This window comes from Macaca fascicularis, chromosome 14, assembly GCF_037993035.2.
Source record: "Macaca fascicularis isolate 582-1 chromosome 14, T2T-MFA8v1.1".
Lineage (NCBI taxonomy): Eukaryota > Metazoa > Chordata > Mammalia > Primates > Cercopithecidae > Macaca > Macaca fascicularis.
The window spans coordinates 124713116-124739313 of NC_088388.1; the positions used below are offsets into that span (position 1 = coordinate 124713116).

At 50.3% G+C, this 26198-nt stretch overlaps 1 protein-coding gene across 8 annotated transcripts in view; it reads right to left on the minus strand.

Moving 5' to 3' along the window:
* Positions 1–26198, minus strand: part of RPUSD4 (RNA pseudouridine synthase D4) — a 138359-nt gene that overhangs the window by 73273 nt on the left and 38888 nt on the right. For 4 of the 8 annotated variants that reach the window (XR_012423915.1, XM_015435924.4, XM_074015614.1 and 1 more), the window contains exon 8: positions 5758–6112. The exons of the other annotated variants lie outside the window; for them this stretch is intronic. The gene's annotated coding sequence lies outside the window, so the exon portion shown is untranslated. Of the gene's footprint in view, positions 1–5757; positions 6113–26198 lie in introns of those variants that run through there. 8 annotated transcript variants of the gene reach the window in all.

A 26198-nucleotide genomic window follows, 5' to 3' on the forward strand; every position in this document is an offset into this window, starting at 1 on the left:
ATTAAGATTCCTTCCTCAGGGATCTAGGCCCCGCCTCTGAGGTCATGGGGTCTCCCACCTTTCAGGAGTCCCAGACAGCCCAGGACTTCTTTCTTTCTGGAAGCTGCTGGAGAAAACCCAGTTTCACGTCCCCTTTGCAAACCCCCCACCCTAATAACCCACTTTCTTCAGGAAGTGAAGTCTGATCAGAGACAGCCTGGCAAGAGGAAAGAACAAGAAACTGGGGACAGGACCCTGATCCCAGCTATACCTTCAACCCCTGTTTGCTGTATGACTTTGGTGAACATTCCTGTTCTCCAGCCTGACTTCCTCATGACAGTGGGGGGTTTTCTTTCTTTCTTTCTCCTTCCTTCCCTCCCTCCCTTTCTTTCTCCTTCCTTTCCTCCCTCCCTTTCTTTCTCCTTCCTTTCCTTTCTCTCTTCTCTTTCTTTCCTTCCTTCCTCCCTCCCTCCCTTCTCTTTTCTTTTCTTTCTTTCTTTCTTTTCTTTCTTTCTTTCTTCTTTTTGACAGAGTCTCAAAGAACAGAGTCTAAAGTGCAGTGGCTTGATCTCAGATCACCGCAGGCTTGACCTCCTAGGCTCTGGCAATCCTCCCACCTCAGTCTCTCAAGTAGCTGGGACCACAGGCACACACCACCACACCCAGCTAATTTTGAATTTTTTGTAGAGACAGGGTTTTGCCATGTTGGCCAGGCTGGTCTCAAAATCCTGGTCTCAAGTGATCCACCTGCCTAAGCCTTCCAAATGCTGGGATTATAGGTGTGAGCCACCACTTCTGGCCCCATGTTTCTTAAGAGTTTAGTTCCTACTTGTCCAGTTTCAGAATCCCCGGGAGGACTCATCAAAAATGCAGATTTCAAGGCCCCTCCCCAGACCCGCCACTAAAGCAGAATTTCTGGGGGTAAAGCACAGTCTGCATTTGAACATGTGCCCCAGGTGAGTTTTAGGTCCACCAGAATTGAGAACCACTGTCCTAGTTGGTCCCAAACTACAGCTTTAGCTGAAAATCTGCCTAGGTGCTCAGTTCGAAGTCACTTTAGCCCTATTCAGGGCTGGATTTTCCAGGAAGCTAATGGCCTTTGCACAGGATCCTTGCAAGGCCCTGGGAGGAATCCTGGTATATTTGTGTTCATACTTCTGAATTATTTTACTTAAAAAGAGTTCCCACTACGACCACCAAATTGTAAAAGCTCAGGCCCCGCCAAGCCTGACTTTGCTTCTGGTTGAACAGTTGATTAGTGATTTTATATCAAGTCTGAAGTTTTGCCACAACTCTCCCCTCTGATAAGTTCATCTTCAGTTTCTCTTGCATTCCGTGTCCTTGTAGAATCCAGTGTTCTTTGCACAGTGAGAGCCATAATATTATCTCTAACTATCACTTCTACTGAAATCCCAGAGGTCAAATTTCAATGACCCACTATGGCCAGAGGTAGAAGTAATTCCAGAAACAGAAAAGTGTCCCAGGCTGGCTGCTGCCCCCAAACTCAGACTCTATTCACCAAAAGAGATTTATTCCCAGGTGTTGGGACAGGTCAGACCAGGCCAGGTCAGGAAAGTCAGGCTCAGTTTTTAAGCCAATTGGCCATTCCTCACATCAAATCAGATTTAAATTCAAATCTTGACTTGGCCTCTTATCAACTGAGCAATGCTAGAACCTCAGACTCCTCTTGCATGAGGAGGTGAGGATCCCGTATTCAGGGCTGTGGCGAAGGTTGCAGGGACAGTGGATGTAAAGGCACATTTGTAAAATATTGCTCATCGGGCAATATGGAAGCAGAGGGGCCTTGACACCATCAGTGATCTAGAGTGTGTGTGGACTGTGCCAAATCCTTCCAGTGCAGCTCTGTTGCAGAGAGGGGACCAAGGCCCCCTACTGACCGTACTCTCAGGGGTAGGAGTCCTGCCTAGCACTGCCCAGCACCCCTCATCGCAGGGACTAAACAGGACCCTGGCGTGCACTGCACTCCCTTCCCTCCTTAGTGTGGGTCACAGAGCTGGGCAGGGAAGCAGAAGCGGCGGGGGTGGTGGGGGCGGGGGGCAGGACAGGATGTGGGTGGAGAACCTCTCTGCTCCCCTGACCCCCTGCAGCCCTTGGCAACTCAGGGGGAGGGGGAGAGGGAGGAGGAGGAGAGGAGGAGGAAACTACATCTGGTTTGAGTGAGGCTCATAGCCAGGAGAGCAGGGCCCTAAGCTGGGAGGAGAGGAAGCAGGGAGGGCTGGCATGGGCCTTGGCCAGTCCAGGAGAGCAGAGGGAAAGTGGCTGGTGTTCGGGGAAAGCAAATAAATAGAGGGGTTGAGACGATAATAATAAAGAGAAGAGCCATTAAAGTGAAGAATAGAGATTGTGTCACACCCAAGACAAACAGAAAATAAACAGCCAGTAGATCCCCTCCGCAGATGTTTGGCACTGAGTGAAGACAGATTAAAGATGCGTGGAAGATGCCTAAGTCAACCAAGCCTCCACCAGCAGCAGCTGGAGAGCAGGTGGACGGAAGCCTCCGCCAGAGAGGTCTTTGCGGCTGAAGGGAGCCAGCCCCAGAGACCACGGCACCCTCCGGAAGCCGGCACCTGCAAGCGCAGTGTGGGAGGAGAGGAAGATGCCGTCCCTCCCTGGACAGGGCTGGTCCCTGTGTCGGTGCAGTCCCCTTGGCCTCCTGCAGGACCGCGTCCCCCAGCACCCAGGTGGAGTAGGTTCTTCAAGTGGCCTCACAGAAATCCTGCCCCTTTGCTGCTTTGCCACCGGGCCCATTTCAATGACTCTTCAAGGACCTGGTCTTTTTTACTTCTTTTTTTTTTTTTTTTTTTTTTTTTTTGAGATGGAGTCTGGCTCTGTCGCCCGGGCTGGAGTGCAGTGGCCGGATCTCGGCTCACTGCAAGCTCCGCCCCCCGGGTTTACGCCATTCTCCTGCCTCAGCCTCCCGAGTAGCTGGGACTACAGGCGCCCACCGCCTCGCCCGGCTAGTTTTTTGTATTTTTTAGTAGAGACGGGGTTTCACCGTGTTCGCCAGGATGGTCTCGATCTCCTGACCTAGTGATCCGCCCATCTCGGCCTCCCAAAGTGCTGGGATTACAGGCTTGAGCCACCGCGCCCGGCCTTCTTTTTTACTTCTTGGCATCTGGTTTCTGAGCTGACCTTTGTCTTGTCCCAGTGAGAGGGTGGGGGAGCTCAGCATCGGGGGTACTGCACCCCCATTGACTCAATCTTCTACTCTGGGTTCTGGCACCACAACAGGCACCTTGGGGGTGACAAAGATGAATAAGACACCATTCCTTCTCCAAAGGTACTTATGATCTGGGATAAAGGAAACTCAAATTTTTTGAGTGTCCATTCCATAATACCACTCTGCCCGGTGCCTTCAAATGGTCTACCTTATTTATTCTTCAAAATAACCGTGTTCGTAGGAATTATTCCTTCATTATTCCTAACCAGGAGGAGGCTGAGGACCAGAGAGATTTGGTGCCGTTTCTACGGTTGCAAAGCTAGGAGAGGATGATCTGGCACTCAACCCAAAATCCAGTGCTCTTTCTCAGACCCCGTAAACAACCGTAAGGTGAAGGAGAATTTGACAACAACCAAAGAAAAGGACGTGCTCTTAAAAGATACAAGAAAGAATTATCCTGTCTCGCATCCACCCCTGCCCCCTTAATGAGAACCAAACTTCATCTTTCTGTTCTGTGCGCCAGCAGGGAGGAGCCGGCACATCCCATGCCCAGCTAGGGCCAAGTGCCTGCAGGTGTCTGAGGAATGCTAATGGCCGTGAATTGGGGGAGGGTGTGCACAGGCTTTTCTGCAGCATTTGCTTCCCATTAAGCCCATTCCTCTCCAGACCCTCCTGCCCCCTCCAGCAACATGCAGCTTTCATGAGCCAATTACCATGCCCAGGTTTTTCTGTTCCTCTGAAGCCACTGACACTGCTAACCAGGCACAGATGCAGTAGGGCATGCCCCTGCTGTCCACTTCAGAGCAAGGTTTTTCTTTGCCCCAAGGACCACAGGTAGAGGGAGGAAGGTTAGATAGTCCAATTTCAATTCAGCCCCCAACAGGAAGGGGAGGCCTCAAAGGGCAATTTGGTGATTATGAGTGGATTTCTGAGTGGAATAGGATCAGCTGGGTGACTTGTGCCTAGCCAGGACTGAAAAGTCATGGACAGGGCAGGGGACCCAACTGGGAAGAACAGAGACTAGGTTTGAAATAATGTGCAGGCCAGGAGAGCTTCCCCTGAAACCTTTAGTTTACAAACAGGTATCCAGAATCTTAAGAGTAACTTAATTCAAAACAAAGTGCATTAAAACCTACTTAGAAACTAATTAGAGAGTCTGAAACCTCATATTTTCTTCCTATTTCTTAAATCTCATCAGCCTTACCATATTTTCAACCTCTTAAAATTTTCTTTGACCTTCAAGTCTCAGTTTTCCATGAACTTCCACAGATATTCCTGGACAAATTTAACCTCTCTTTTCTCCTTAATCCCTCCACACACTGGCTGTATTTCCTTGAATCCAGTTTCACTCTACCATATCTCTGTGGACTTATTCTTATGTATTTTCCCCCAGAAATTCCAACGTTTCTTTAATCTGAGGACAGTGTCCTTTCATCAGTTCTGGAAAATTAAATGTTACCATGTCCCTTTCTCTATATTCTTCTCCTCTGCAACTCCCTGTAAAGGTAATTTGGATCCTCTCATTTTATCCTCTATGCCTTTTGGCTTCTCCTTCACATTTTTTCTCTCTCCTGTTTCCATGCTACATTTGGTGTAATTTCCTCTAATCTGTCTTTCAGTTCACTAATTCTCTGCTCAGCTTCATCTAATCTGCTGTCTGACACATCTATTGAGCTTTTAATTACTATATTTTTTTATTTCTAGAAAGTTCTTGTCTCTTTTAACAAATTTGCCTGTTTCTCCCAAAATATCCTATATTTTCTTTATGTTTCTATGTTTTCATCTTTTTAATCATTTTAAACATAGTTATTTTAAAGTCTCTTTCAGATTGTTACATTGTTTTATGTTATTGAAATGCTAAACTAGTTTGATATGTTTGCTGACTTTCTCTAATAGTATATCATTTCCTGATGTGGTTTGTAATTTTTTTATTGTTTGGGCAACTTCAAAGGGATCAGATTTTGCTGTGAGATGCTGTTGCTCTGGGGCGCATTCCTCCCGAATAGTTTTGTATTTCCTTCTCTTGATACACCATGAGTTTTATTGGTCTGGGATCTATTTTTATATTAATTTCTCAGCTTGGAAATTCCAGCAGTGGAAATTCAAACACTGTAGTCACATATGGTTCAGGCCTGGAGCTTCTATTTCTCACAGAAGACTTTTTCCTATTTAGAGTCCTAGTCAGGAGAAGATTAACTGTCCCTACCCTAAGCCTCTGATTGGTATTTTTTTGGTCCTGGTTTCTCTGAGGGTATATCTCTTACAGGGTCCCAGTTTTTGCATAGGTCTCAATTTTAGCCATCATCTTCTTATAGACTAGAGATCATGTCACCTTCCCCCAGGGAAGCATCAAAACCATAGTGCCTAGCACCTACAGATACATCCATCCTGATGTCCCGCATGGAATAGCACCATGGCTTCAGCTGGGGGAGCTCACCACTCAGACTGCACATTCTATGTTTACTTACTGGTAATTTTTTCACTGTGCTTTCCATTCCAGGTCATGAATATCAAGCACTTTTTTTCTCCTACGGTGCCTAGCATGGTTCTCTGTAATGAGCCTTCTTATTTAGCCATTCACATACTCAACATCCTTAGACACCTAAACAGGACTCCTTTATACGTGCAGAATCCAGAAGCCAGCAGGGCATGAGACGTGATGGAAGGAGGGGTTGCAAGCACGGGGAAGAGGAGGAACAGTAGCAGTGAGCACACGCCTGGAGCAGGATGCTCCCCTGCTCTTCCTGGAGCTTGTTTCTTTCCTAGGACCTAGTGCAGGTCGTAAGGAGAGATGTGGACCAAGAGCTGGACCTCCCTTAGTCTAATCTCAGGCACGTATGAGCTGGGTGAACTGGGAAGTCACGTCATCTTTCTTGAACATCTGTAAAATGGAGATGAGGGGTTGGCCTGGGTGATGCCCAAGATTCCTTCCAGGTCCCACAGCCTTTGGAGCTGCAAGTGAAGAACATGAACTGGTCATAACGGGCCGGGCTCTCATTCAGGTGTCTGCCACCTTTCCCCCCTGCCAAGTCACCCACTGGAGTTTCTAGCTCTCCCGTGCCACTCCTTCCTCTAGCACCCAAACCTCTCCTTTCCACCCAGCCTCCTTTCACCGTTCCCTGCTGCCCTTTCACATCTACTCCCTACTGAGGCCTTTGTCCTGTGTCTGTGTCTTATCAAAGGAGGGTGACACTGTGGTGGCAATTAGTATCCCCTCCAGTGGTGGGGGGATGAGTCTCATAGGGCATCAGAAGGGAAAGGCAGGTGAACAGTGACCCAGCACCTAGATGTGCAGAAACCCCATCTGCTTCTAGCTTCTGGGGTTTCCTGAGTCTTAGACTGGAGACCCTGCAACTTAATGAGCCTCTTGAGCGGTTCAGAAACAATGAATCAAAACCAGCTGGAAGCTGCCCTCCGACCCAGCTAATGACTTGTTTATTGTCAGAGCAGCAGTGCGTCATATAAGGGAATTTCAAAGTGTCACTAATTGGCAGAGCGCCAGTAAATAGCACCATATAAATCTGAAGACACTTCCACTAGGGCTGAGGACTGTGGAAGATACAGCTGAGGCAGGGGGAGAGGAGATTGCAGGGCGTGATGATGGGTGCAAAGTGCACCTGTGTGTCAATGGCTGCAGCCTCTTCCCGGTATCTCTACCATCCCATGGGGACTGTGTTTGCTCCGTGACTAGGGAAGGAAGCCCTGTGATGGGCCCTGTCCCACCTTTGATGACACTGTACTGCACACCTCCAACCCCAAGATGCCTCGCTTCCTGCCATACTACGGGGGACGTGGCTTGTGGCACTGTATTATGGGAGAAGGTGTCCTCTTGCCGAGGAAAGGACTCCTGATCTCATCCGAGTCGGGTGAGTAGATCTGTAGACACAAAGTCCCTTCTATGCATTAAACAGAAATGTTCTGCTAACAGAAGAAATGCAGCGAGACCCTTACTCCAGTGGGCCCTTCCCTACTCTCCCTTGAGTTCACTTCTTTCCTAGAAGGTAGTGCAGCTCATAAGGAGAGACCTGGACCAAGAGCTGGACCTCCTTTGGTCTGATCTCAGGCATGTATGAGCTAGAAGGACCAGGAAGCCACGACTGACAGGATAAAAAGAAGCCCCTTCTCACTCAGCAGGACCCATGAGTTCCTGCTGGAAGCAGAACGAGAAGGTGGGCCAGCAACGGGTAATCAGCGAAAGCAATGGCTGTTCCTTCCTTGCTCCCCAACGCCTCTCATCCACGGAGCCTTGCTGGTGGCTCCACTCTTACCTATTGTTTTCAACTAACACTTTGGAGAACAGCAAGCAAGAGTAAGTGAGAAAGGGGGAAAAGCATAAAGTAGAAAATAAAAGGGGGTGGAAGGGAAGACAGGACGTCAGCATTTCAAGCGGCGTAGCCTCTGTGAGGCTTGGCGGGCCAGGGCAGGCACAGAAAGCCTTTTCCTTCTGGCCCGGCTGGGAAGGCGAGTTTGGGCTCTGCAGCTCTGTGGAGAGGGCAGTGATCTGGGAGAGGCACTGAGGGCTGATTCCATGGGGTTGACCATTCTGTGTCTGGGATTGATGGCCCTAAGGTTAGGCCCAGCTACTGCTGGCGAAGCTTACGACACGTGGCATCAAGAAGCGAGGTGGAAAATGGGAGGAAGGCAAGCTCTGCGTGCAGCAGAGAGGACAGGAAGTCCAAGGACACCTATGATCTCAAGATGAGAGCAAACACTGCGTAAATTTAGGGACACATCCATCAGGGCCAACGGTGCAGCAGAGAACTCCCTAGCATGACCCAGCTGATCTCTCACAGGTGGGTTCCGTGATTGCCATCCCCAATTTACAGATGGAAAACTGAGTTTCAAAGATTCAGGACGGGCCGGGCGCGGTAGCTCAAGCCTGTAATCCCAGCACTTTGGGAGGCCGAGACGGGCGGATCACGAGGTCAGGAGATCGAGACCATCCTTGCTAAACCGGTGAAACCCCGTCTCTACTAAAAAATACAAAAAAAATTAGCCGGGTGAGGTGGCGGGCACCTGTAATCCCAGCTACTCGGGAGGCTGAGGCAGGAGAATGGCGTAAACCCGGGAGGCAGAGCTTGCAGTGAGCTGAGATCCAGCCACTGCACTCCAGCCTGGGCGACAGAGCGAGACTCCATCTCAAAAAAAAAAAAAAAAAACAACAAAGATTCAGGACATGTCAGGGCCTGTCGAGGAGGTTCTGAGGCCTCGAGGCTGCTGACTCGCCCACTCATGCACTCCCAAGCGTGGATGGAGAACTTACGTCCTGGGCCCTGGGCTGGGAACGGTGGAACTTGGAGATGTGAATGAGCCATGGCCTGTGTCCTCCACGGGCTTCAGAGCCAACAGGGGAAATGGCATCCCAACAAATAAAGAGAATGTAAAACGCGGCGGGGAAAGAATTGGGAAAGAGGAACGAGCAGAACACATGGGAGGGGATGGGGGTAAAGTCTGATCTGGTAGGAACAGGGAGCACTTCACAGAGGGGTGAGATCTGAGGTGAACCTTGAAGAAAAGACAGATTTCTAACAAGTGAGCGAGGCCTGCAGGGGAAAGGCAGGACCCACCCAGAGGGCACAGGTGCTGCAGCTGCATCTACCTGCCTCCCCACCCACAGCCACGCTCATAGCACACGGAGGCTGCGGGCTCGTGTCCAGCTCACGGAATAGTAGCTGAGACGAGGCACTTGGGCAAAAAGTACCCGGCTGAGGAAATTCCCCCAAACAGAGACACAGGACATCCTGGTGGCCTTGGGCCCTATGCCCCTCGATCTCCATCCCTTTCTCCTCCAAGGAATCCCTCACAATTAGCCCTTTACCTAACTCTACTAGCCAAATACCTGGTTTCAAGTATTAAGAATGCCTGAAAAACTTTACCCCCCAGTATATATACTTTGTTATATTTCCAACATTATAATTTTAATTGTATTATTTTTATAATAGGTTTCATATGATGCAGACATAAAACAAGAGTCGAAAGGACATACAAGGAACCGGGCGTGGTGGCTCACACCTGTAATCCCAGCACTTTGGGAGGCTGAGGCAGGTGGGTCACCTGAGCTCAGGAGTTTAAGACTAGCCTCACCAACATGGTGAAACCCCATCTCTACTAAAACTATAAAAATTAGCTGGGTGTGGTAGCAGGTACCTGTAATCCCAGCTACTCAGGAGGCTTAAGTGGGAAGAACCTCCTTGACAGGCCCTGAAATGTCCTGAATCTGAATCTTTGAAGCCAGGAGAAGGAGGTTGCAGTGAGCCAAGATCTCACCACTGCACTCCAGCCTGGGTGGCAGAGGGAGACTCCATCTCCAAAAAAAAAAAAAAAAAGACATATAAGGAAAAATATTCTTCCCACCTCTGCAACAGGCCACTTAGTCCCTCTTCCTGTTCCCAAATATTCTCAATATTACCAGGGCCCTGAGTATTTTTTTTTTATGAGACTTTGTACTTGCATGTCCTTTTTAAAAAAAGAAATACCTTCATCCACTGAAGTACAGTTTCGGGGCTGTTTTAGACCTTCCCTGTGGGAGACAACAAGCAACAGTACATAATTCCTGGCCCATGAGGAAGAGCAAAATCCTCCTTAAGACTCTACACACAAATGTACAACGTTCGTCCTCGGTAATCTAGCTCATGTTGTGTGCGTTATATGCATCCTCTCTTGCAATGCTCTCAGTAACCTACGGCCAGCATTACTGTCATTATCTCCATTTCCCAGATATGGAAACTGAGGCTCAGAGAGGTTCAGAAACTTTCCTCTCTCACCCATCTAATAGGTGGCAGCATAAGGATTTGAACCCAGGCCTGTCACATTGCACATCTTTGCTTTCTTTCTTTCTCTCTCTCTCTCTCTCTTTCTTTCTTTCTTTTCCAGATGGAGTCTTACTCTGTCGCCTAGCAGCATGATCTTGGCTCACTGCAACCTCTGCCTCCTGGGCTCAAGGGATCCTCCCACCTCAGCCTCCCAAGTAGCTGGGATTACAGGTGTGCACCACCACACCCGGCTAATTTTTACATTTTTGGTAGAGACAGGGTTTCACCATGTTAGCCAGGCTGATCTTGAACCCCGGGCCTCAAATGATCTGCCCACCTCAGCCTCCCAAAGTGCTGGGATTACAGAGTGAGCCACTGTGCCCGGCCCAGACTGCATATCTTTGACTCTTAACCACTATACAACTGTTTCTAGAAAAAGGAAGTGGAAAGCACTTTGGATTTGGCAGAGCAAAGACTACACAGAAGTGAGGGGACCTGCACAGAGCAGAGCCTAAAATCCAGTCTCCCACTCAGATGTCCATGGAGAAATCCACCTGCAGAGAACATCCCAAGTTTCTCGTGAGATTGTTCTCCCCCAGCTCAGGGTTTGCACTGCATTTGGAGCAGGGGAGAGAGCTGTGCCAGGAAACAGAACCGCTGCACACAGAGAAATGTCTTCTGGGCAGCCTGAGTCCACAGGCCTCCCACGGGCAAACGCCACCAGAAGGCCAGAGCCGGCTCTCAAGGAGGCTGCACCGAGAGACCCACCTTTCCTGGACCTGATCCATCAGTAGCTGCCTTCCTATGGGCCCTGAAAAGACCTATGTAAACTCCCATACCCAGTGCCACCTGGCGCCAATGGCTTCAGGGGAGAAATGCCCTGGTCACTCTGAGGACCCAGGACAGTGTCTTCCAGCAGTCCAGGAGGAGCCTCTGAGCAGACAGGGTTCTAGGACCCAGGACAGTGTCTTCCAGCAGTCCAGGAGGAGCCTCTGAGCAGACAGGGTTCTAGGAAGAGCTTGGCCATCACGCCAGACAGAAATGATTGCGCTAATAAGGAGAGAGTGGTGGGCCAGAGCCCTCCCTTGGCCCCAAGCCTCCAGTTAATGAGACTTCACAGGGAGAAAGCGCCTCTCGGGGAAGGGGGGTGGGGCCACAGGGGCCACAGAACAGCTGGAGGCCAGCAATCACTGAGGCTGTTTATTAGGAGACAAAGAAAGAACTTTGCTCCCTGCACTGAGGTCAACCTCAAGGTATCCCCGGGAAATGACAGGGGAATTGATGGAGTGAGGAGGCAGCCAGTTTGACAAGCTGTTGGCTGGCCCCTGCTCCAGCACTGAGGTCTCGACCTGCCCCCCCACCCCCACCCAAAGTCCTGGAAAGCACTCAGCTTAGTGGAGCAAGATTCTCCCCAGCAAGCAGGCCGAGTCCCCAGGCTTCCAGGCCACTGGATGGGCTTCTGGCAAATGATGCACAGCCGAGCACCACGCAGGGAAGGGGAAGGGAGAAGACAGTGACAGGAACTTCCTGGGCTCGCACAGAAGTTCCAAACTACCTACCATGCACTTCCCAGCTCACCTCCAGTTCAAACACATGCAGATTTCGCCCAGGGCTAGAATGTCCCCGAGGTAAGTAAACAGCCTCTGGTGATGGTTGTGGCAGTCTCTGCCTCTGGGGACAGGCAGCTGGGTCCCAGTTTTGAATGAGCAGGACTGCCCCCCACACCATCCTGACATCCTTGGATGTATAAGGAGGGAGGGGTTTGGAGCTTACATAGGATAGAGTGGATTCTGTGGGAGTCTGAGTGGAAGGAAATTCAAGCACTGCATTGTAGGACACTGGAGAAACAGACTGGGGGGAGACATTATGTACATTTACATTATTTACAGAATGGAAATTCAGACACTTGAGTCACTTAAGCGGCAGGTTTCCATGAAAATTAGGTTTCTATTTTTTTAATAAAAGAAAGGGATGTGTGTGTGAGAGCCTGTGTATGGTATCTTGCACAAGTGAGTGTGTGAGTCTGTATGTGGATAGCATCTCGCATGAGCGTGTGAGTTTGAGACAGTCTGTGTATGGCATCTTGCATGAGTGTTGTGTGTGTGTGAGCTTCTGCGTGTATGGTGTCTTGTATGACTACGTGTTTTTGTATAGTATCTTGCATGAGCGTGCGAGAGACGGTCTGTGTATAATGTCTTGCATGAGTACATGAGTGTGTGTGTAAGCGTGTGTGCGTAGTGTCTTGTATGACTGTGTGTATGGCGTCTTGTATGACTGTGTGTATGGCGTCTTGTATGACTGTGTGTATGGCGTCTTGTATGACTGTGTGTATGGCGTCTTGTATGACTGTGTGTATGGTGTCTTGTATGACTGTGTGCGTAGTGTCTTGTATGACTATATGTGTGTATGGTGTCTTGTATGACTGTGTGTATGGTGTCTTGTATGACTGTGTGGGTAGTGTCTTGTATGACTATATGTGTGTATGGTGTCTTGTATGACTGTGTGTGTGTGTGGCATCTTGCATGAGTACCTGAGTGCGTGTGTGAGCCTGTGTGTGTACGTGTCTTGTATGACTGTGTGTGCATATGGTGTCTGATATGACTGTGTGTGTGTGTATGGTGTCTTGTATGACTGTGTATGGTGTCCTGCTTAGTGGGTGAGTGTGTATGTGAGTGCAGGGAGTGGGGTAGGGCAGAAGATGGTGATAAGAAAGGCAGTATCTGCTTTGCCTGCATACTAACTTCAACACATGCACCCATACCCGTACAAAACCCCGGAATTTTCACCTTTAACAAGACAGAAACACAACTCAAGATGGTCCTCTCTGGCCACGTCCCCCCGAGTGTAACTTCTCTTCCACATGGGGTCTGTTCTTCCTCCCTCCCCACAGCTTTTCAGCTGGGAAATTGATACCCTCCTCCCATCAGCAGCCCTTCTAAGCGACCGGGAGCTCCCTGCACCCTCAGCCTGACCTCCCCGTACTGAGCCTGGGCCCCCAGCCCCAGCGGGGCGGCCAAAGCTGCCGCCAGGGCCCATCCATCAGGCTCAGCACAGCCTCCCGCCCTCGCCTGCCCCCACCACACCCAGCCTGTAAAAGTCAGCAGGCTGCCGAGAGGGATCCCCAGGGCCTATCTGCCGCCACTGCCTGCTCGGTGTGACAGCTACGGGACAGAAGAAAGTGATTCCTCCACTCCCAGCCTCCTCCTTCTAAAGCTGACAGCCTCCCCCTCCTACCTGGTGACCTGCTGAGATCTGCTGAGACCAAAGCTGCAGGCCAAAGATAAAAAATGCCTGGCTATTGACTAAGACACAATAAAGGGCCAACCTGCATGTTATTTGCATACCCAGTTAATGTCAAAATGGAATGAGCCCCTGTCCCACTGCAGCTTTCCTCAGTGGCCCCGATCCCCAACCTTTCTCCACAGACCCTGCACGGGGCAGGGGTCTGATCCCAGCCGGGCTGCGGCGCATGGTAAGCAGCCCAGAGGGTACCTCCCCACTGTGTCCTCGGCACCCCCGCCTCGGCACACTTTCTCAGCACCCTGAGAGAGGCCAAATCCCATGCCGGCCTCTTGCCCCCGCCCACTGCGCCCCACGCCCCACCTGCTGTGTTTGTGCAGGGGTGGAGGGAACATAATGAGAGGCTGATGTTCCTGCAGCTGGGCTGTGTTTGGAGTCTGGTGGAGTGAGGGGAGGGCGGCAGGGCAGGTCGGGGCCGAGGGCCAGGCGGGGCCTCAGAGCCTTGGGGCCCAGCAGTAACAGCTCACACATGATTTTTCTCCCCACAATGTTCTCCACTCCAAGCCTGTGGGCCCCCGAGTCGGAAGCTCCCAGGACTGTAACAAGCTTTAGTTTATACACAAACAGCTGCATTTTCCTACTACTGTTTACTGCAAGGGAGCCAGTGCAGCATGCTCCCAGCTTTGCTTGGCCTCAGCAGTGAGCTGAAGTTCGGGTCGGCCAGCCTGGGAGAGCAGGGACAGCAGGGCCTGTGGATGGGACGCATCACAGGCGGGTCCTGAGCTCCGGGGTCTGTGATTCAGTTTCTCCTCCTCCAGTTCCCCAGATTCCCCGTCCCCTTGGACCTCAGTGTGTACTTACTCCAGCATCCCCTCATCTCACCCATGTATAAACACACAGAAGGAAAAGAGTTTCAGAGTGGAGTCAGTCGTTTCAGAAAAAGTTGGATCATTTGCCAGGCAAAGGGACCGCCCATGATGTCCTATAGCGCCTTGGTGTGCCATCACCCCCAGGCAAGGGTGGCACACAGGAACTGTGCCTGTCCCCCCACCCTTCCACACTTCACCACGGCCACTACCAAAGCTCTGCTCCCCAGTAGCCTCTCCCAAGACCCAAGGCGGCCAGGCTGACAAAGGACAGATCACTGCCCCAAGGAAGGGGCATGGAGAACAGTGGACCACGTGAGAGAGGGGTGTGTGGACAGAGGGGGCGTCTGAGGACAGGGGGCAAACCCAGCTCTGATGTGCTAAGGGCTCTCATAGCCTTGCAGTCCCCACACCCAGTCACCCTGCAGCTACCAGGCAAGGAGGAAGAAGGCTCCATCCAAAGTGGGACTAAGCTCGCCTCTTCTGACCTATAGCATCAGAGAGTGGTGACCCTACCCATGCCGCTCCTCCAACCACAGTTAGGCCCCTTCGGAGCGGCGTTGGGTGGGGACCCAGCAGGGTTGGCAGCATCCCCCTCAGGGCCGCATGCTGAGCGTAAGCAGGGCGAGCTGGAAGCAGATGCTGACACCAAACCGAGCCAACCAGTCACTCCACCTCTCTGTGCTTCCATCTCCCCTCTTACAATCGGGATACCGAACCTCCTTCCTATGGCTGTAGCAAGAGTGAATGTGTAACCCATGTGGAGCACTCAGAATGGGTCAGGAACACAGCAGGCACTCAATAACGGCAGCTGTTAGATCTCAGCAAGGTGGGGCAGGGAGCATGAGAGGGTGGCCGGCGAGAAGGGAAAGGCAGGCTTGAGGCAGACACTGGCCTTGCTGCCTCCCTCTGCACACTGCGAGCGACCAGCCAGGTGCAGCGGCTGTGACCACCTCCAGGAATCTCCCGGCCCTCTTCTAAATCTTCCTTTAGAAAAACAGCCAGAGGAATCAAATCGCCTCAACTCCACTGGGGTCCTTCAGCCCCAGCCGCTCGCCCCCTTTGATTCTGCTGTCCAGCCCCTGAGGAGAAGGCATGGGTTTTGGAGGCAAACAGACTTGGGTTGAATTCCCTATTCGACCTGGAACAGGCCGTGTGGACTTGAGCAGGTCTCCACACCTGGGAAGAACGCGAGCACCTCCTGACAGCCAGCAGGCCCTTGGACAATGGGGGTGCCCTCCCCACGAATCCCCAGCTCTGTGGGACCCAGGACAAGTGGCCCAGCCTCACACTGGCAGATTCTGCTCAGATCAAAAGCAATCATGAGCACGGGGCCTCAGGGCGATGAGCAGGACATGGGACCCCAGGATTGCCACAGCGTTCACTTGGAGAAAGCAGGAGCCTGACTAATTCCCCACTCACGGGCAGACATTTCCAGGGGCAGTCCGGCCAAGAAACTTCAGGTCCCTGCCATGAGGAGCGCCGGGGAGCGCAGAGCAGCTCGCAGGAATGGCATCTTCTGCCTTCCAGAAAGAGCGAGATTGATGGCACTTTTCAGGCCTCAATGAATCACACTCCCATGTGGCCGCCTTAGCCTCCTGGCAGCAGATGTACTCAGCAGTCACTGTCCTCAACAACAGCACGTTTCTCACACACCCAGATGCACACGCATTGGCCAAGTGTCTTCCCAGGAGGCACTCATGACCCAGTACCCGAGGCTTGAAGTGCACGTGTGCAAATCGGCACAGCCCGTGCCTATGTTAGGCATAGCTGCGGCCAGCTCCAGCTCCTGAGACCCAGGCTGGGGCCCCAGGGCACTGAATGCCCAGTGGACCGCAGCTCAGACAAGCCCCAGCCCCTCTGCCCTAACCCCTTCCCTGCAGGGGGAGTAGGCAGAGGGAGGGGCAGCCTGAGGGAGAAAACAAACTTCAGACTCATTATCCCCAGCCCCAGTCTCTGCTCTCAGCACAATTAAAGGTACTCTAATCCGGAGTGAAAAGCAAACACGGCTCTCCTCTTGTCCCCCTGCCTCCTCCCATCAGGCTCGGGGCCCTGGCTCCTGTTTTCAATACAAATATTCAATTAAACTTTCCTAGAGGGTCCAGTAATTGGGTCCCAAAGGGGAAGGTTCCCACAGAGAGAGTGAGACCCCAAGACAGTGAGACCCAAGAGGGGCGGACGTACCCGGCGACAGAGAGCAACAGGCAGACCGGGAGACGAGACAGAGAATGGGAAGCCCCAGAGGGAGGGGTCTCAGATTTGCCCAGTAATCAGGAAACCCTTTCCTAGAGCTCTATGCCCTCAAAACTCCAGCGTCCTCTGAACTGCCCTGAGAGAGGAAATGAATCTTCAAGAACAGACCATGGGGCCCGGGTGCGGTGGCTCACACCTGTAATTCGAATACTTTGGGAGGCCGAGATGGGTAGATCACCTGAGGTCAGGAGTTCGAGACTAGTCTGGGCAACATGGCGAAACTCCGTCTCTACAAAAAATTCAAAAAGTAGCCTGGTGTGGCTACTCAGGAGGCTGAGGCAGGAGAATCGCTTGATCCTAGGGGACGGCGGTTGCAGTGAGCCAAGATCACACCACTGAACTCTAGTCTGGGTGACAGAGCAAGACTCCATCTCAAAAATAAATAAATAAATTAAGTAATTAATTAATAAAATAGACCAAGGGCCTGCAGTGATGTGCTTGTCCCCGTCACAGCCGTCTTCTTCCTCAGCAGTTCTTGTTCCATCAGCCCTGAGCCCTTCCAGGGCCAACAGCCTCTCCTAGGATGTGCCACATTTAAATCAAAACACTATAGTCCAGCCCCACCACCAAATCCTTTTTAGACCCCTCCACCTTTGATCTGAATTGCTACTAGTATAATCACTCCTTTTCCTGCAGTTGCTTAAATGGAATGGCCTCAAAAGCAGAAAAATTTTTCTACTCCTGTGAAAAAACCGAGACCTGGAGAGGAGGAAAATCTGGCCCAAGGTCATCCTGCAAGGTAGGGCCTGAGCATGACCAGACCCCAAGGCTTCTGGTGCCCCATAGGTTATTTTTACCTGGTTACTGTCAGTCAGGGCTGGAGAAGGGATGTCTGAGTTCCAGCCCTAGCCCCATGACTGGCCAGCTATATAACACAAAGGAAAGAAACTCCATCCTCAACAACTTCCATGGATCCATTTCCTCAATCAGAAACTTTCTGCTGCAAACCCTGAGGATGCTTAAACACCTAAGACACCAGGATTCAATAAATTAAGAACTGGTCGGCCACAGTGGCTCACACCTGTAATCCCAACACTTTGGGAGGCCAAGGTGGGAGGATCACTTGGAGCCAGGAGTTTGAGACCAGCCTAGGCAACACAGGAAGACCTGGCCTCTACAAACAAACAAACAAACAAACAAACAAAATAGCCAGGTATGCCCTGTAGTCCCAGCTGCTTGGGAGGATCACTTGAGCCCAGGAGTTTGAGGCTGCAATGAGCTATGATCCATGCCACTGCACTCCAGCCTGGGTGACAGAATGAGACCCTGTTACCCCTCTTCGACCCTACAGAAAAAAAAAAAAAAAAAAAAACACTAAGGAGACTGGATACAAGGTGATTTTTAAAACAAAGGGAGGAGGTGAGGTTAGTAATTCATGCTCCCTTCTCTTCCTTTCTCTCCTTCCCTTAGTTCCATCTTAAGAAGTCAAGTTACAGCCGGGCGCGGTGGCTCAAGCCTGTAATCCCAGCACTTTGGGAGGCCGAGATGGGCGGATCACGAGGTCAGGAGATAGAGACCACCCTGGCGAACACGGTGAAACCCCGTCTCTACTAAAAAATACAAAAAACTAGCCGGGCCAGGTGGCGGGCGCCTGTGGTCCCAGCTACTCGGGAGGCTGAGGCAGGAGAATGGCGTAAGCCCGGGAGGCGGAGCTTGCAGTGAGCTGAGATCGCCACTGCACTCCAGCCTGGGCGACAGAGCGAGACTCCGTCTCAAAAAAAAAAAAAAAAAAAAAAAAAGAAGTCAAGTTACAAGCCAGACTGGGGGATGGAGTTGGGGACTAAAGAAGGAGCCCAGCTGGCCCTTCTAATTAAAAACCCTAAAGCTCTCTTGACAGATCTGCCTGACAGTGTGGGGTCGACTCCCTTAGCCCAGCACAGGCTGCACCTGGAGGTCTCTGCTCACGACCTCTAGACGAAGGACAAGGTTGACTGGAAAAGGAAGAGGTGAGAGGAGGGGCGGGAGCGCCACCATCAGGGCAGGAGACAGACTCCTGGGCAGCTGGCTGGAGCTGGCGTGGGATCAACACCCTGGGACGGGGCCCCAGAGGGAACGGATGGGCCTGGGTGTTGGGGCCTCCACTGAAGGGAGGTAACCGAGATTGATTTCAACTGGACTTTTCCTGGATTTCCTCCTCTTGTAACCCCCACTGGTTGGATGGATGGCTGTCGGGGACCTCTTCAAAACCCAGTTTATCAAGCCTTCCCCAAAATGTTAGGTCAGCATCTCAGGACCCAGTGACCTCAAATTTCAGAAAAACTTGAGGGTTACCGTTCAGCCCAAACATGCTCATTCATGGTAACCCAAGCAGGCTGGAGGCTTCTGGCCAGGCAGGGCACGGGCTGCCCCCAACCAGAGCCAACAGTCAGTGTGTGAAGTCAGCTGGGAGAAGAGAGGGAGAGCAGTCTGGGAGATGCTCCTCATGGCAGTGAGCCCGGGAGGCAAGAGCTGAGCCAGGAGCTTCCAAGGGAGTCTGGCTTTGGGATTTACGAGTCTCTTGTTTCCATTAAAAAGGACTCTAGGCCTCAAGTGCTCTGGAGAGGATCCTTCCATGAAGCCAAGACACCAGTGGAAAGGGAAGCTGCTTACTTGCCAGGCACCGTCCTGTCTTCTCTGAGGCCAGATTCAGGACTCACTAACTCTCTTGTTGCAGGCCAGGGCTTAGAACTTCCCTTTCTATGATTTCGGGCAAAGGATGTGCAGAAGAGAGGGGAAAGGCCATGTTTCCTTGGTCTTGAACTCAAGGAGGAGCATCAAGTCCTTGAAAAGTATCAGTGAAGGCAGGAAGTGCCACGACTCTCATGCCATCTGACTTGAAATTGGAAGTCACTGTGTGTAACCTTAATATCTTTCCAGGATCACTTTTCTCAGTCGTCCAGAAATCTCCACTGTGACCCAAATCACGCTGGCAATTCCTCTCCTCCTAGTCCCATGCTAGAATTTGGGTACCATGTAAGTCTTTGGTTTAGACCCCATATAAATCCTGAGTTTGGCATCAGATTGTCAGACAGAAGGGAACACTGAACTCTGTGTGGTGTCCAGCACAGGCCATGTGCAGACACTGCTGCTGCTGCTGCTGATGATGATGATGATGACGATGACAATGGTGGTGGTGATGATAATTTATCTCGCATTTGTTGGAGAAGTCTTTTGGTTATGGATCCTGCTTAAGGACAGTCCCAGGATGACTGGGATCATAAGAGATGAGATGAGAGAGACCCTAATGATCCATTCCACTGGGAAATGAGGTGGGTTAATGTAGAAAAGAAAAATCCTAGGAGGCTTGGACTAAAAGTAAAAAGACTACTGAGATGGTTTATGGGAGCAGAGAAAGAGCAAGAAAGAGGGAAATGGTGACAGTGAGGGTGGGGGATTCATAAGACCCCAGTCCTATTAGGGAAAGCAGCGCTCTTGCTGGAGACTGTCTTCAAAGGAATAAGAATGCCCTGGAGGCGTTTGAAATCCATCTTACAGTCAACAGGCATTAGCAACTGCAAGATATTTACAGGAAGATTTTCCTCCATGACAGAGAAAAATACTTGCAGAAAGAGGCAGGTAGATCCCCAAATTCCGTTTGTTTGAGATGCCTCCCCACCTTTGCACACACCATTCCATCTGCCTAAATGCCCTCCCGTCCCAGATGTACCTGTTTTTTTGCTTTCCACTTCCCTACTAAATTAGGTGGCCCTTCTCTATGCTCATAGGGTTATTGTGAGAATTAACACTTGTAAAATCCTTAGACCTGGGACACAAATATTCAATAAATATTTTCTGTTGTTAGTGTTGTTCTACCACAGTGTCCTTTGCACACCTCCACATGAATCCCGTGGGTTGGCAATCATATATGCTTGTCTATTGCACCCCTGTCTATGAGTTATTGGCCAGCAGGAATCCTTCATTAAATACTTTTGTATTCTTATAACCTGGGCATGGTACGTGGGATTTGGGACAGTTCAGAACCTGGAATATGCTAAGTGATCCTTAAATGTTGAATACATGTATAAATGAAAAATGACTGTTTATGCACTTTTGAGATGCGTTATGAGCAAAACATGTGCCTGCCACCAGAGGTGGTCATATTCCTTCGGACATGTGTTCCCTCACCCCTCACCCACTGGTTGAGGCACTCAGCCAACAGCCTGCGGTCCACACTCTTAGGAGGGAGTTCATTTTGCTTTTCTCCAAGGCAGCCAACATCAACAGCAATGTAGAGATGGAAAACAGACCAGAACCAATGAAAGTTGTTCCTTCTCCATCTGAGGTTCCAAACGTTTTAAATCTGCTAATGAGACCCAGCTAGGAGTAATCAGGAAGTGTCTAAAATTAGCTGTTTTAATTTGAGCAAGAGGGAAAGGGACCAACTCAGAAGGGGGCACAGTCTCTAGTGGAGACAGTGGGATTCTGGGAGCCTCCAGAAAAACCAGAGCAACATCTGGTGCTCCCGCACCCAAGGGAATGCCCAGGATGGACCCCGGGTCCCTGTGGCTCCACACCTGGTCACAAATTAGAACAACGCATTGGCCACTTGTCCCAGAATCCATTGTGTGTCAAGTTAGAGAACAGAGGCCATGAGCTGCCACCTGGAAAACATTAGGTACAGTTTGGTTGCGAAAGGCCTTTCTCCTACCCAACTTACCACTTTCTAACTACATTATTTTGGCTCTCATTTCCCACCACTAAAAGTTGGGCATATAGTAGATGCTTCACTGCCTTTGTCAAACATTTTCTGAGCATTCTGGCCCATAGTGGTCCCTATAGTCCCTGAACTTCTATGAGAAAAGTGTTTTTACCATTCATTTATTAATCCATCAAACATTTACTGAGCATCTATTATGTATTAGTCTGTTTTCATGCTGCTAATAAAGACATACCCAAGACTGGGCAATTTACAAAAGAAGTTTTTGTTTGTTTATTTGTTTGGTTTTGGGATGGGGTCTCGCTCTGTCGCCCAGGCTGGAGTGCAGTGGTGCGATCTCGGCTCACTCGAACCTCTACCTCCCCGATTCAAGCAATTCTCCTGCCTCAGCTTCCCAAGTAGGTGGGACCCCAGGCACGTGCCATCATGCCCCGATAATTTTTTTGTAATTCTAGTAGAGATGGGGTTTCACCATGTTGGCCAGGCTGGTCTCAAATTCCTGACCTCAGGTGATCTACCCACCTCGGTCTCCCATAGTGCTGGGACTACAGGTGTGAGCCACCGTGTCTGGCCCAGGAAAGAGGTTTAATGAATTTACAGTTCCACATGGCTGGGGAGGCCTCACAATCATGACAGAAGGTGAGGAGGAGCAAGTCACATCTTACGTGGATGGCGGCAGGTAAAGAGAGAGCGAGGTTGTACAGGGAAAATCCCCCTTACAAAACCATCAGATCTCGTGAGACTCGTTCACTATCAGGAGAACAGCATGGGAAAGACCTGCCCCCATGATTCAGTTACCTCCCACCGGGTCCCTCCCACAACACGTGGGAATTCAAGATGAGATCTGGGTGGGGACACAGCCAAACCATATCATATTATAAGCGAGATACTAAGGGAGGGCTCAGGGATTCATGCAAAGAGGAAAAGCACACAGTGCTACTTTAAGGAGCTCAGTCTTCTGGGAAGACAAACAGGAAAACAAACAATTGCAATGTCATATGATAATTGCTCTCTGGGAGGTGATGTATTGACCAGGAACAATGGGAACAGACAGAGAAAATCAAAGCAGACTTTATTTGACACTTGGTATATATTGCCTTTTGTTACTGGCTTTCTTTCTTATTTCCTTATGCCCTATATACGCAGTCAAAGAATGTGTCTTCTAATTTCTTATATCCCAACCTGCAGAGATTCTTTCACATAGCAGGAGTCCAATCATGTTTTTCATTCGCAGTTGTGTAAGAATTTGGGGATCTCTCATTACAGCAAATCATGACTGTCTCCATTCCTTTGAGCATCTACAAAAATAAGTCAGAACTACAGAAGAAAAGAATTAGGGTGAGGGCTCCTGGATCAACCAAGGGTTACCCAGTAAGCCTGCATGATCTCCTTCTTTAAAATGCTTCAACCACAGGAAAGTTTCCTATATGTCCAGGACAATTTAGGCCTAGTACTCCCTAAGGACAAGACGATGGATTACATGAACTTCCAAAGGCCTGTTGGCTCTAAGGATTCTGTTATGTTCAGAGGCCACCAATGAAAGACAAAACACAAGGTCTTGGGAGGAGGGAAATTTACAAGTTAAAGGGTGGTGCCAGGGAAAGGCACCACCTTTCTTGGCCTCTACTTGGCTTCCACAGCTCTTCTCGGCTGGCCCCAGCCCTCTGGCCAGGCTCATTCCCATCATTCTCCCTGCATGCCTATCACTGCCACTTGAACTTCCCACCTGGCACCTGCCCATGCTCAGGACACTTTTTTCCTTCTTACGTTTTTAAAGAAATGGGGTCTTGTTCTGTTGGCCATGCTGGAGTGCAGTGGCCTGATCATGACTCACTACAGCCTTAAGCTCCTGGGCTCAAGCAATCCTCCTTAAGTATTAAATAGCTAGGACTACAAGCACATGCCACCACACCTGGTGATTTTTAAAATTTTTTTGTAAAGACCAGGTCTTGCTATGTTGCCCAGGCTGGTCTCAAACTCCTGGTCTCTAGCAGTCCTTCTGCCACAGCCTCCTAAAGTGTTGGGATTACAGATGTGAGCCACCCAGCCTGGCCACTCTTCTTTCTTCACGCGAGAACTTGTGCACGTCCTTTAAGAACCGACTCAGGCCGGGCACGGTGGCTCATGCCTGTATTCCCAGCACTTTGGGAGCCAAAGGCGGGCTTTTTTTTTTTTTTTTTTTTTAAAAACAATTAGTCAGATGTGGTGGTATATACCTAGTCCCAGCTACTCAAGAGGTTGAGGTGGGAGGATCACCTGAGCCCAGGGAGTTTGAGGCTGCAGTGAGCCGAGATTATACCACTGCACTCCAGCCTGGGTGACAGAGTAAGGACCCTGTCTCAAGAAAAAAAATAAATAAATGAACAGAAAACCTACTCAAATGCCCCTTCCTCTCTAGCACACACCCTGACATTCTCCAGCAGAATTAGTCATTCAGCAACTCCAGTATGTTATTTATATCTGGGTTGTGACACTTGCCATGTTGTGTTGTAAACATACTACTTAGGACAAAAGTGATCTGGATTTCAAAGCCTGGAAAATCTTCAGGGCACATCTGAGCTCACATATTCAAATAGAAGCTGAGGCGCTTAATGGGAGTGTTCGCATAGCGGTTATTTCCTAAAAGCCAGAGGCCCCTGGAGTCCACCTCTGGGGTTCTCCACGAATGTCCATCACTCACTATTCCCCCTTTCCTCTTTCAATACCTCCCCTCTCCCTGCTCATCATGCAATTAATTGTACCAAATCCCATAAATTGAAGTCTAAGGTACTTCTCAACTCTGTCTACTTTTTCCTGCTTCAATTGCTGCCACCTTAGTCCCAGAGGTTCTCAACCCGAATCCATATCCGAACCTCCTGGAGAGCTTTGAAAACCATCCAGCGGTTTCCCTCTGCTCTTAAGTTAGAGACCACCTCCTGACTGGGCGCCAAGGCCCTCGTGCTCGGGTCCTCTCCAGCCTCCCCTGTGGCCTGTCTCCTGTCCTCCACCACACTGACCTTTCTGCTCCTTACATGGGTCACGCCTTTTCCTTCTTGGGGCCCTCTCAGGTGTCCCCACCTCTGCCTGAGGGTTCTTCCCCTTTTTCCCTGCCTAGGAAACACCTCCACCTCCTCCCGGAGGCAGCAGAGGTTAAGAACGCGAGCTCCAGAGCAAGACAGCCTAGATTCAAACCCCAGCTGCAGGATGACACCTGCTGTAGAGGGATCCTGAGCATTTTAACCTCTCTAAGCCAGAATCTCTTCTTCCTGGTGTTGCTGCTTCAGAAGACCACTGTGGTCCGCAGAGTCCCCTCCAGGGGAATGGCACGATAACATATTCAGATGGTGGCTCCCCTACTTTCTGCTACTACTCACAGCAGAGGATTGTGAGTTCTTCACCTGGGGCTTGTTACTGTGCCCAGCACTTGCTCAGTGCTCCACGTACATTTTGTGCAATGAGAAGAAGTACCCTTGTCTGTGTTCCTAAAGCAGACCCCTGCCTGGAGTTCCCTCCAGCCTTCCAGTACTTGGGGTCCTGGATCCATCTCCAGCTTTCCCCAAAATGGGCAATTTACAGCTGGAGAATTGTGACTTCCTTTCTCTCTCCCCCCATAAAAAAGCAGAAAGCGAGTGGGACATCAAAAGCCTCTTTAAAACCAACATTTTGATGACTTAAGAGTAAACGAATGAGAAACATACGGCTTAAATTTTCTTTATGATGCACAAGGGCTCTTTCTGGACTCACTTTCCAAAGCTGCCAGGCTAATGATGAGAGTGGAAGTTGCTCAATTCTCACATCATCAACAGATGGCTCTCCATATTTGGAAAATTTTCACGTGGCAGAGGAAGGAAACCGCCAGCTCCTCAGATCCGTCATGTGCCCATGGCTCTCCTGCCCCCTTCCATATCTCATCCGGGTTACATGGGACATTCCATTCCCAGTGGCCCCGGAGTTGTGGGCAGTCGGGATTGCCTTCCTGGGGCCAGTAGCCACGTAGCAGACAGAGCACAGGACTGAGCAAAGATCTGCAGGCCAAGAGGCTGGTCCAGGGTTTGCCACTGGCAAAGTCACACAACCTCCCTGGCTGGACTTCAGTTTTCTCACTGGCAAGATGGGAAAATGACCCTTGTTCTATCTCAGAGAGTTGTAACCACAAATGAGACAACATTCAATCCCACGTCCAACACACGGCAATGGGTCAACATCAGTTGACTCTGAACGCAATACACACGTAAGGTCCTCGCCAGGAGTCCTAACGTTCTGTGAGCATGTCAATCAGCAGCTGGCTCCTTCTGCTCTTCTTGTTCGGAGAATTGAGATTACGTGGCTTGCGGGAAAAGGGAGGGATCAACCCACATGGAGAAGCAGAGTTTAGGTGACCACTCCCAGGACACCCTCATTCCCAATGCAGTGACAGGCCTCGTGTTCACAAGATCCACTCTCACCTTCAAAGTCATTGGTGAATGGCTGTGGTTTCAGTGTCGTTTTTAAAACCTTTCAAACACTGACTTGCGGTGACAGACAGAAAATACCTCAGAGTCACAGCCAGACCAAGCACGCTGGCCTGAGTCATGAAACAAAGCACCTGTTATCCCAAAGCAACAGGAAGGCGCAGGGCATCGCCATGGGTAGGCGGTGCCGGATGGATGCCAATCTCAACACTGTGGGTCCTCCATTGCCACAGGCAGGCGGTGCTGGGTAGATGCCAACCTCAACACTGCGGGTCCTCCTTATCCATTAACATTTGTTTATGATGAAAACGAGTTCATGTGCACATCAAGCAAAGCCCAAGCAGGGGTGTGGAGGTGAGGTGAGGTGAGGCGTGGGGAGAGATGACATAAGAAGACAGTGGGGCCAGGTGCGGTGGCTTACACCTGTAATCCCAGCACTCTGAGAGGCCAAGCTGGGTGGATCACCTGAGGTCAGGAGTTCGAGACCAGCCCCATCAACGTGGCGAAACCCCGTCTCTACTAAAAATACAAAAAAAAAAAAAAAAAAAAAAAAAAAAATAGCTGGGCGTGGTAGCACATGTCTGTAATCCCGGCTCCTTGGGAGGCTGAGGCAGGAGCGTTGCTTGAACCCAGGACGCAGAGGTTGCAGTAAGCCGAGATCGTGCCACAACACTCCAGCCTAAGCGACAAGAGCAAAATTCTGTCTCGAAAAAAAAAAAAAAAAAAAAAGACGAGTAGCAGGATGTTTTCTCTATTTTTAAAGCATTTTTACTTTGTAAACACTTTTGTTAAAAGCTAAGACCGTGGCCTACACAGGGTGAAAACCATCAGTATCACCGTCTTCCACCTCCACATCCTGTC